The 11639-nt window shown below is 43.7% G+C and overlaps 1 protein-coding gene across 4 annotated transcripts in view; it reads right to left on the reverse strand.

The window, feature by feature from the left end:
- Positions 1-10099, reverse strand: part of GPR63 (G protein-coupled receptor 63) — a 47741-nt gene extending 37642 nt beyond the window's left edge. For 2 of the 4 annotated variants that reach the window (XM_075923911.2, XM_075923907.2), the window contains exons 1-2: positions 9788-10099; positions 9239-9352 (exon numbers count right to left, since the gene is read on the reverse strand). The gene's annotated coding sequence lies outside the window, so the exon portion shown is untranslated. The other 2 variants (XR_012902605.2, XR_012902606.2) reach the window with 2 other exon arrangements.
- Between the last annotated feature and the right edge of the window lie 1540 nt (positions 10100-11639).

The following is an 11639-nucleotide window of genomic DNA, read 5'->3' on the forward strand; positions in this document are numbered from 1 at the left end:
GCCAACAAATACTTGTGAAAACATCTTGCAGAACGACAACATAGTATTACTATCAGTTAGCCCATTAGCTTAAGTGGCAAAAGTCTGCATGTGATTCAAGGTTCATACCCTACACATGTCAACGGTCCAGGCATCAACAGGATGCAACATGATGGAATTTCTACTTTTTCAGTGTGCTTTTTAGAAAGCCTAGGAATGACACCCACAAGCTAAGTTAAAAGAACACAGGCAACCCCTAATGTTTGAGTGCTTGCCTTTGCAATCTTAATGTTTATTTCAACAGCAAATTATACCCGATTCAGCAAAGTACCTCAAAAGTGCCATTAAAGTCAATTGGATTACTCCCATACGTCAAATTAGGCTTGTCCCATTTTCACTGAGAATCTCCCAGATTCAGGCTCCGTCTGCCAGAGGCTACTGCAGCCAAACTGGGAGATTTTGGGCACGAACAGTCCAGCAGTGCATCAGGAAGAAGGCAGGCTTCCTGCTTTCCCTCCTTCCATGCTGTTCTCAGAAGCAGGCATGGCAAGGTCCCTACAGCCCTAGGAGGGGGCATGGAGTCTCTGAGCACTGCCTGTGCCTCAGGTGCTGACTCCGCAGCTTCCATTGGCCGGGAACTGCAGCAGCAGGAGCTGCAGGGGTGGTGCCTGCAGAACGGAGCAGCACACAGAGCTTCCTGGCCCTCTCTGCCTAGGAGCCGCTGTTGAATAACACCTTACTATTGAGTATAAGTCGCTGCCAGAGGGATCTGTCCGTTGCTTTTGGGAACCACACATGGCAATCACCACCCTCCACATCCCCTCCTGTACCCCAACTTCTTACCCCAGACTCAGCCTGAAGCCCCCTCCTATATTCCAAATCCCTCGGCCTCACCCTGCAGTTAACACTCCACTCTGACTTCCTTTGCAAAGTACTCAGTGCTTTTCATCAGACGACCTCAATGTAAGAACTAGGACTATTATCTAGACACATTGAGATATCTTCCATTACTATCCTAATAAAAACAAATCCAAACCATAATATACTGTATACACATATTCTACAATCAAGATGTGACCAAGAATATGCAAAACACCATAGATTTGAACAAAAAAGCAAAATGCATGTTTACAAAATTCCAGACTGATATTCACATGCCCAAGATTTGTTCATAATTCTGATGAAAAAGAATATGTGCATCAAGAAAGCTACTTGGACTTCAGCCATGCTAGCTACTTTAAAACCTGCTTCGAACCATTTAGCCCAAGCATTCTGTCATGCTAGTTGTTGCAGAGTAAATAATTTGCTGTCAAGTAAAAAAAAACCTGTTCTATTGAAATTGTTCCTTGCAATTAAATAAAGGCATTGGGATAAGAATATTGTCAAGCTTTGGGGTTGGTTCTAATACCCTTACTCACGTTGAATCAAGGTAGATAAAAATCAATTATTTTTAAAAAATGTAAAAAAAATCTGATTTTACTTTTATTGATTATTAAAAAAATCCAATTTAATACTAAATTTCTTGTTTACAATTAAATCTCATCACAAACACACTACACATACACTTGCTGTCTCAAAAAATGAATTAATGGCCCTAGTCTGTCCAGCCTATTAGCTCTTGCTTCTTTAAATTCCTGGCTTTCAATTTCTGTTTCTCAGCAGACTACAGTAACATGTACAAAGGAAGAGCCAAGTTGGATAGGATTGTTTTTGTTCTGTGCTTATGAAGTGATGGACTTCAGCCAAGCACAGCAGAGGAGTTAGGTTAAGATGATTTAAAGACAGAGACACAATATATAGGAAAGGAGTAGGGTTACCAGATGGTTTCAAAAAAATACCGGACACACTTGATCTCAGATTTGGGGAAGTGGGGGTGGACCGGCTGGGAGGCAAGCGGGGCTGGCCAGGAGGAGGTCGGGGGAGTGGGGATGGCCAGGGGGCAGGGTGGGGAGAAGACCGGCTGGCGAAGAGCGGGGCTGGCCAGGGGGAGTGGGGCTGGCCGGGGGGAGAATCGGCCGGCAGAGAGTGGGACTAGCCCGGGCGCAAGCAGATCCTGGGGTGCTGCCCATCCCGTGCACAGTCCCAGCGGGGTGCACGGGAGAGTCCGGCCCCGGGGATTCCATCCGGCTCTGGCCCCGCCCCCCTCCTCTCTACTGTGTAGTTGCATACTGCCTGTTTGGTAGACACGCTCACGCAGTGTGAGCATGTCTACCGGCCAGACAGTACGCAGCTACGTACTGATACTCATGATAATAATAAAACTTAATTAGAAAATACATTTATATGTCCAGTATTTTCTCAATTTGTTTCCTGGACAGAAAGCTGAAATACCAGACTGTCCGGTTCAAAACCGGACACCTGGCAACCCTAGAAAGGAGAGAGGCAGAAGAGAAAGGAACTGTAGACTGGATTAGAAATGCAAGCAAGTAGTCAAGTTGGCTACTCACTCCCCCCCCCCCCCACTTTGTTGCCTCTGTATCAGAGGCAGCAAGCAGGGAGGGAAACAGGAGCCGGTGCTGGGGGAAACCGGCTTAAAAGCCGGTTCTCCCCAGCACCGTCTCTGGAGAGCCACCTCTCCCCCCATCATGCTGCTACTTCTATCAATCAGAGGCAGCAGGGAGGGGGTAGGGTGGGCCAGGCTTGCCGCAGGCAGGGGATACTGGACCCAGCACAAGCTGGGACTGAGCAAGCCCAGCTCAGTCCCGGATTACTCCAGGTTCAGGAGCTCTCACTGCTGCGGCTCTGCAATTTAAATGTAGTAGGAGCCGAGCTGCCTGCATGCTCGACTCTTACGACATTCAAACTGAAGAGCTGCAGTGGGGGGTAGTTCAGGGACATGGCACGAGCTGGGACTGAGCAAGCCTTCCCTTATCGACTACATGATTAGTGAATTACCTGCCTCTTAACATCCTTAGAATAGACTAGAAAGCTTCCTATATTCCCCACACTTTTACTGTCATGGCTTCTAAGTGTAAGGGAGACCATATCTGGGTAAATTCACTCCTTGAGTAAAAAAAGGAAAACCTGTCAAGTGTAAGCAGTGCAAGATGGTGATGTAGGGACTAATTACAGGAATGAAGCATTACCAAGAAAACTGCTTACTGGGAGAAAATGATGTGGATTAAAATGTGGATATGTCTGAAGAACAATGTGGATCAACTGGTTAGTAACTTAACTAATTAAACAAGCCATAAGGATTAGCGAAGATCAACTTTTTTTTTCTAGCAACAACCAATGTAGTTTGGAAATTTACTTGTTAAATCACACTTATACTAAAAGGCATAAAGAGAGTCTTGAAGAATGATTCATTGCAAAGTGAACTAGTTAAGTAGGTTTAGAATCTATCATCCAAATATATGGTACTGAAAGCTGCAATAAAGGAAATTTAGAATTGACACACTGTAGCAGCTGACATTTTATTATTTTATATTACATAATACATGCCCCTTATTTTGGAACATCATTGCTACACATCATAATGGTGATGCCTTAAATCTATTCCCTATTTAACTTAAGCTTATCTCAGCTGTCCCAAAGAATCTCTATCCTATACTTGTTTTGGTGCAAGTGCCTTGTAAGCACACGTCCGTCTTAGCCTTTTTGGTAACTTGGAATCTTATCTGCATCCTTACTAAAAAAAATTTTAAAAAAATTTAAATGATTAACTGAATAGAGTGAGAAGAATGACTATCAAAATCATTTTTAAAATTTATTTCAAGATCCTATTTAAGCATAAGATACTTTGTCTATTTGCAACAACTTCAGAGTCACTGGTACTTTTAGCAGGAGTGCTGCAACTAAACATATTTCAGACAATCAAGTAGCAACAGCAAACAAAAGATTTCAAACATCCAGTAAAAGTATCACCATGGATAAGTTTGTAGTAAAGACCAGAAAATATCAACAATATATAATAGATGAAAAAGACTGCCTGGCTCATTTAAACCACAAATTCTCCTTTTCACATTGTTAACAATAAAAACCTTTTACTGACATGGTCGAGTCCTTATGACCAGGCTACACACCTGGTACAGCAGACATTGGTGGAAGGTTACTAGATACACTGTATGAGAAGGAGCTTGAACAGTGTGCAAGAGATAAATACAGGAAATTTACCAATTTAACCCTTGATAAGTGAAGCACTTCAAGAGATATTAACAAAAGAAATCTCACAAGAAAATGGAACTACAGGCATTAAGAAAGCAAATTGATCAAACACTACCTCCACCCCATTTTCTCGCGAACATTCTTAACCTCCCTTCCCCCACCATATAAAGGTAGCTGCCTACATTCTGAAGATGATGCTACTGCCAAGACATGGGCATCTCAAAGTCACTCTTCAGTGATGCCAGTAATAATGAATGTCAGGGCTGAAGCAAAACCATTTAATCAGTATGTTTACTGATGATGTTTTGAACAAAGTCACTCCCCTGAATGGTGAAAATGATTAACCAGGCACCTTGATACAGAGTTCCTTCAGTTGCTAAGACAACTTTTCACAGCAGTCAGTTCCTCTGCAAGCACAGAGACTATTGTCATCATTTGCTATTATTCACTCAAAGTGTAAAAAAAAAAATCAACTGGGAGTTGAAAAAAAAGCAGGAACTCTTATTTTTTTTCAGTCTATGAATCAAAATGACAGAGGGAGTGTGGAATAGGAGAACTAGCTGTAGAAGTTTTAAGGGCACTACACAATTACTGCTCTGAGGACGTGTCTGTTAGAGTTGATAAAATTTAAAAATTTAAAAAGTTTAAGGACTTCCCTCAGCCAGCAACTCAGGAAACCGCTGCAACTGAAAATGTGAAAAAATCATGTAATATTGAATATTTAGTTTAAAAAATATTGGTTCTATTGTGTTTGTGTGTATGATTTAGTTCTTACCATTCCTAATGTACTGCTGCTGCATCTGCAGCTTGACACAAGTAATGAGCATTAGGTACTATTCCCTACATTAATAGAAATCAAGTTATATAAAAAAAACAGATTAGATATTGTAAAATGCTGTACTGTGTGGTAAATTAACATATTAGTGATCAGATCTGCACCATTGTTTAAGAAATATGTGCAGTAGTATCAGCAGGAAACATGATTTAAAAATTAATGATTTTTTCTTGGGTGATTTAAATAATGATTTAAAAATCAGTCCACTAAGTGCTGAATGGAACCCTAGCAGCCCAGTGGGTCCGTCCCAGAAACAAATTTGGAGTGGGAGGAGGGAAAATAAGTTGTGCCACTCTTTCCTCACTAACACAGCTTATTTCCCCTTCTGCTGCACGGGCCAGTATATGAGGTGACGGTGCAGAGAAATGAAGCCAAGCCTTTCCACACCTTGTCTGATCACCTGTGCAGGAGAGAATAGCATCATAAACACAGCTGCATTCCCCACCTCTCCTATATAATTTCACCTTATGGGTAGCAAACACAGGGGAATAAGGGACAACCTTAGAGTTCCTTACGCCCCCAGACAAGTGCAGCAGCCACTTGTAAGTGAGCCCATTGAGATCAATGGGATTACTTATTGATCAAGTTATTACTCAAAATGGACTGGAGTATCCGAATGTAGCTGAAATGAGCAAAGGCAAATTCTACACAATTAAATATCTTAATTTATCTTAAGATCTTTTGTTTGTTCAAATGAGAACACAATATATAGTGGAGTGAATATGCAAAATGTCTACCGTGAAATAAGGTTATCAGAAGCATGTGAGAATCCCTATGTTTTAATGCCCCCATCGTATCTACAGCACTTCAAAGAAGGACCAATGTCCTACACAGAATGTAAGAGACTCGTCCATGTTTCCTTCTACTACAGTAAGTAAAGCTATCTACACACAAATGGTTACACGACAGTGCTACCTGTCCCCAACTTCAAAACTCCAAACCTCTTCTCATCACTGAGGGTTAGTCTACAACAGCACCAGTACAGCTGCACCATTGTAGCATGTCTGGTGAAGAGATCTCCCACCAGCATAATAAAGCCACCTCCATAAGAGGCAGTAGCAATGTTGGCAGGAGACATTCTCCTGCTAACATATGCTGTGCATACTGATGCTATCCATATAGTGCTGTCCATACTAATGTCACTCAGGATGAAACGGGGGAGAAGGGGCAAGAATTAATTCACACCCCAAAGCAACATAAATTATACTGAGTACGTGGTAGAATATAGAAGAAGCCTTTAATATGCTATGCCTACAAACATTACTTACTCTTATTATTAAAGGGAGATTTTCAGAATAGCACAGAAATGAAATGTGCAATTTTATTAGGCATAATCCTAACAGTGTCAACATCTCTTAAGAGATGAGCAGATAATGGGAAATGAGTATGTCCCTGTCAGTTTTGTCCTTCTTGGTTAAAACTGTTCACATATAGATTGTGCATGTGATTCACTAATGTTGACATGATTCATATACTTTTTCTCATTTATAAAAAGGCAGTTATACATTTGACACACATTGAGATCATAAAGACACTGCCTAGTAACTTATGCATGTAAAATTGCATAAGCAAAGCATCTGGGTTTCTGATGTGAGATAATGAGTGCAAAAATTCAATTTTTCAGTTATGAAAACCAGCAACAAATATTCAAAGATGATCACACTGAATAAAAAACACTCTAATACTACTGATCAGTGTCAAATCTGCTTTTGTAGATAGGTTCATTACAATGATTTTTTTAAGTCTAATATGACCTGTTGAACCTGACATCACTGACAGTAGAGAGTAGAACACTTTGCAAACACTGAAGCAAAGCACATTAAAGAGCTGGCAGTGCTTAGTTTTTCCATGTAACTGCCTTTGAAAAATGGCTTGTAACAGATATTCAAAAATGGTCTATTTAATGTGAGAAAGATGCACCATATATCCCTCACAATAGCACAGAATCGTTGTACAAAATGTATTTCCCAGTATTTAAACATTTATTCTTCAATAAAAATAAACATTTTTGACAGCCCCCTCAGCCAGCCACACACAAACACACACAGCTTGCTTGCCACATCTTCTCCTGCTCCATTTTGCAAACAAAGGTGTTACCTGTAGCTTTATGCATATATATTCCTTTGTTTTACTCCATTTTAATAGGAAAATAGCTATACCGTAACTGATTTGTTAGAAGTGACTTACTCTTCTACTTATTGAAACACTTCATAGCGTGCCTTGTATTATTTGACTTTATACAGTCATGTGTGAAAGATGCTAGGCAAAAAGTTGCTTTGCCTACACAAAGCCCACAAATAAAACTGTTCTATCCTGATCAGAAATGCAATTTCTCATGTTTTCATATAGGGCACTTTTTTGACTAAAAGACTCTTTAATCAAAAATATATCAATGGGTGCATATGTTTGCCTAATCAAAAACTTTGCACAATCAAGATGATAGATACAAAATACTGCTGGCAACTACAGAAAATTTTAATATAACTAGATTGTGTTGCAGTTTTCACAAAGAATTGACAATCTTCTTTTCTTAGGAAATAAATAATATGAATCCTCTGGTTAAAAGTATTTTGTATTTCAAAACTACAGAATATATTTTAAAATAGAAATTGGGTCCCTAGCTACCCAATTCAATCAGCAATTCTGCAGACAAAGTGGACACAATACATAAGAGAGAGAGAACTGGAAGTAAAAAAAACAGAGAAATACGGACACCGTATAAGCTATAAAATCAAATAAAAAAAACACAATTGAAAAGGTAAGCAATGACAAGAGATGACATTGATCCCTTTAAATATCTACTATAAATGTATCTTCTAGAGCGGTGTTTCTTAACTTTTTTTATAAAGTACTGTACTCCTTTTTCAAAGAAAAAAAATATAAGTATTCTCAGTACCTACAGTTTTCAGACACACAATTTTTTTCTACCATTGCAACACATTCGTTTAAGCAACTTAATTGGATGTAAAAAAATTATTTCAATATCCTATTTAAGCATAAGATACTTTGACTATCTATTTGCAACAACTTCAGAGTCATTGGTACTTTTAGCAGCAGTGTCTCTCCCTCCCCCCCCAAAACGTCTCTCAAGTACCCCCTAAAGGGACTCGTACCACGGGTTGAGAAACACTGGTCTAGAGAATAATAGGGAGCTTTAGTGTTTGGATCACATACTGACCTACAGCTTTTATTTAGAAGCCACCCCACAGACCAAATCCCCATCTCAGGCAATAAATGAAAACATATGGTCTGTGGGTTCTTGCCACCTTTGCAAAGATCACTATAGACAAGTTTAAGCAGATATAAAATAATGCCAGAATCTGAAGGGGCAGCTGAAGGAAAAAACAGAAAAAACTGAAAGGCTTCATGTGCAGGTTTGTCTGGGGAAACAAGTGTGTGAGAAACCTGAAGTGCCTACCTCATCTCTGACAAAACCTCTCCTTTTTAGCACCTTTAGATTTGGACAGGAGTCTGTGTCTTCCGCTGAACTCCCCAGCAGTGCAACTGCTGAAGACTGTCACAAAACCCTAGTAACCACTCTGCCTATTTAATTAATAGCTAGATAAAGGGCTCCTGGAGTCAGGGATTTCCCCCCTACACACACACACACACACACACACACACACACACACAGCCCATCGGGGTGTATACCCCCTGAATTTCCCCAACAGCCCCCCAGTTTTGTGAACTATGGTGCCATACAGCCCACCTTCACCCTCACGGTGTCACCCCTTATCGGCCCTGACACCCACCCCCTTGTATATTCGAACACCCCCCCCCCCCCCAATTCAATTCCTGGGGAGGCTACTGCCTGCAGTAAAGCCAGGATGAAGCAGATTTTCTCCACCTAGAAGGCAGGCTGGAGAGGATCAGCCGCTTGCGTTGGGTTTGACAGCCAGTCGCCTGGGGCCCAGGAGTCTAAGTAGTGTTTCGGGTACAGATTTCTAAAATGGCCTAGCTGCTTAGAGACCACAGCCCGAGTGGAAGAGCCCCAGGTGCCATGGAGAAGCTGCATTGCTAGCTCAGCCCCAGTCAGAAAGGCGAGACTTCGGCTAGGACTGGGTTCCCATGGAGGTGCCCCCGCACGGCAAGTTACATAAAACAAATGCACCGAGGAGAATTGTGCAGGACTCTCGAAATCAAGAAAGCGAGCCCGGCACAGTGCTGGGGTTCACCTCTGCCCTCTCTCCTATTCCACTCGCGCTGGCGCATACACACAGGCACATCCACCCCGTCCGCCCGCCCCGCACCCACAACTGGAGCGAGCCGCTCGGCTCGACCAGCTGGCGAAGGGTGCACGAGAGAACAAAGTCTCACCTCAGAGCACGCGCCGCGCCTTGCGGATCCCGGCGGAGCAAACGCCCGGCCTGAGCCGATGCCTCCCGGAACTTTCCCGACATCGCAGCAGCAGCAGCAGCTCGCTGCCCCCGACTGGAGAAAACAAAAGGTTCAAAGCTGGGAGCAGCAGCAGGAGGAGGCGGCGGCCCGCGAGGCGCATTGCTTGCAAGCGCGAGCTGCTGTCTCTGCTTGCGGCTGCCCCCCACGGTAGCCCGCCTGCGCCTCGCTCCGCGCCACCTCCCCCATGGGTTCGAGGCTGGATCTGCGGCTGCTGGGCAAAGCGGCTGGAAGCCCGGTCGGGGGAGGGAACGTTTCCCTGCCAGCCGCCTCCTTCAACTAACCACTTCCCTGCTGTTGGCGGTCCCGGGCTAAGCAGCGCTGCTGCTGCTGCTGCTGCTGCGGGGGCGGGTCCCGGCCTGGGAGGGGAGGAGACTCCGCGAGCGTGCACCAGTGGCCGCGCGCTCCGCCGAGCATCCCCCGGGCCGGGCTCGCCACGCCGGCCGCTCCAGGTATGTAGGAGCTGCGCACCTTGCACCTGCGTTCGCTGTCAGAGGCCCGCTGAAATGGAGGAGCTGGTACTTTCCGAGGGAAAGAGCTCGCTGCCAGCCAGGTGCTGCTCAGAGCCGGAGTGGACCTGCCTGCACCGGCGGGGGGAAGGGGGGCGTGCAATGGAAAGTCTGCTCTGGGCACCACCTGCAAATTATTACCAGCCTCTGCTATGGAAACACTGAGTGTGGGTGATCCCGCTTTTATTCGGTCCTCACCTTCGCATTAAGTTCTCGCTATTAAATAGGATGCTTAAAGCACATGCACACATGGCATTCCCATTAGGGGAGATGGATGTTGCTGCTCGCTATTTACAACAAATCGTTTGCCTCTCATTGGCTTGGCACATAAATATCAATATGCTCCATTTCTCTAATGGAATCCCCCCGCCTTATCCCAACTGTAGTTATGATCAGAAAAATGACTGTAAAAATAGTATTTCCTCACTCCATAGGTCTGCTTCCTTTGTGCATTGAGTCATGTATGCTGACTTTAGTGACTAAAATAATTTGTATTACTTTCGACTCCCCACAGAGCCAATACAAGCAAGAGGAAGAAGGTATATTCAGTTTGGCTCATACATCATCAGTAAAACTGTTAACTAAATTTAACTGCAGAATCTTCAAACAAGATGCATGTTAATTGCATCAGTAACACAATTCAGGCAGAGGATGAGCTTAGCTTTTAATTAATTAATTGTCACATTCTATTTTCAGTTAAAATAATTTGTGGCAAGACTAGTTGTTTTTATAGGAGCAGTCTCAAGAATGGAAGGATATAATGCTGCTATGAAAAGTCTTCTCTTTTTCACTTATATTGCATTTCATCTCTCAGAGAGAGCCAAAATCTAGAATGCCATTTTTACACAGACAAGACAGGTGAGTTAATATCTTGTACTGGACCAACTTTTCTTAGTGAGAGAGACAAGCTTTCAAGCCACACGATGCTCTTCAAAATCAGGCTGCACTATGGCTATTACAGTGAATATAGCAGGCATGCAACACTTGACTCTATTCAATCTCCAAGTATTGGACCATAACCCAAAATGAAAGAGAGAAAAAAATGAGGATTACAGAAAGATTCAAGTTCCCTCATATTAATTTGTAACACTGTACAGATGGTGGAATTGTAACACAAAGAGGTAAGAGCCAGCGTTCCTTCTATTTTTTCATGCCAAGGTGTAGAATCAATTTTATGTGCTTCAATATGAAGGTGATAGGTAACACATAATGTCCACATTGGTACATATCACAAAACACCTCCACATGTGGGTGGTGTGTGGTTGGAGCAGGCCAAGGGGTTAAGAGTGTGGAAGGGGTTCAGGACTAGGTCAGAGAATTGGGGGGTGAGGGCTCTGGCCGGGGGTTCAGGCTCTGGGGTGTGGCCAGAAATGCAGGATTTGGGGTTGGGAGCTGGTTCTGAAAGGGGCTCAGGGCTGAGGTATGGGATTGGAGTTGGTGCTCCAGATTGGCATGTGGCACAAGGATGGGATTGGGGATGAGAGGTTTGGCAGGGGTACAGGATGCTCTGAGGAGAGAGGACTACCCCCAGCCCTCTCACCACAGCCACTTGGGGCCAGGTGAGATGTGCCTCTCCCCAACAGCAGCTCCAGCAGGATCTGGCTGGGGAGGGCCAACACTCCATGGCCCTAGTATATCTGACCTAGGCTGAGTGGGAGCTGGGGAAGGGACACTTCTCCCCTGCTGTGGCAAGTCTGTGCCACGGGCTGGGTTCGGACCAAGAGAGGGGTGCCTCTCCCCCAGCTGCAGCAAGTCCAGGGCAATTCCATCCTAGGGCCAGCAAGCAGAGGCATCTCTCCCTAAAACAGCCCTGA

The sequence above is a fragment of the Pelodiscus sinensis genome, chromosome 3, assembly GCF_052426305.1.
Source record: "Pelodiscus sinensis isolate ZL-2025 chromosome 3, ASM5242630v1, whole genome shotgun sequence".
NCBI lineage: Eukaryota > Metazoa > Chordata > Testudines > Trionychidae > Pelodiscus > Pelodiscus sinensis.